Consider the following 490-nt stretch of genomic DNA (forward strand, 5'->3'; position numbering starts at 1 on the left):
TTCTTCCCACTCTTCCTTGGGAGTTATCCTTTTATCCATCTCCTGTTTCACCCCTAAGATAGTGAGATCCGGTCTTCAGCTGCGCTCAAAGTTACTTGGGAGCAGGAATGAAAATGGGGATGGGAGCGGGAGTGATATTTTCAGAAGCTCCCGGTTTGGGAGCGATTTTATATATATATATATATTATATTTTGATGCATATATGTCAACAAAAGCATGTAGAATGATGAATTAGATATAAAAAGCATAAAAAAACATAGATTGAACCATATAACAACAATCATCTAGAAGTTATAATCTTCATCAACGACATCCACAAGTTAGTAACATACAACATATTGAGTCTCATGATTCATCAATCTTAAAGTTTCAAGCTTTCAAAATTCAATATATAACATTTATCATAATTGATCACCAAAGTTGTACTCGTAAGCTAAGTGTAACCATTACAACAAAGAATATCTAACATGAAATGAAACAGCTTTCAACT

Source organism: Pinus tabuliformis, chromosome 7 (assembly GCF_031772625.1).
Source record: "Pinus tabuliformis cultivar Carrire ecotype Pingquan chromosome 7, CPIR1, whole genome shotgun sequence".
NCBI classification, from domain to species: domain Eukaryota; kingdom Viridiplantae; phylum Streptophyta; class Pinopsida; order Pinales; family Pinaceae; genus Pinus; species Pinus tabuliformis.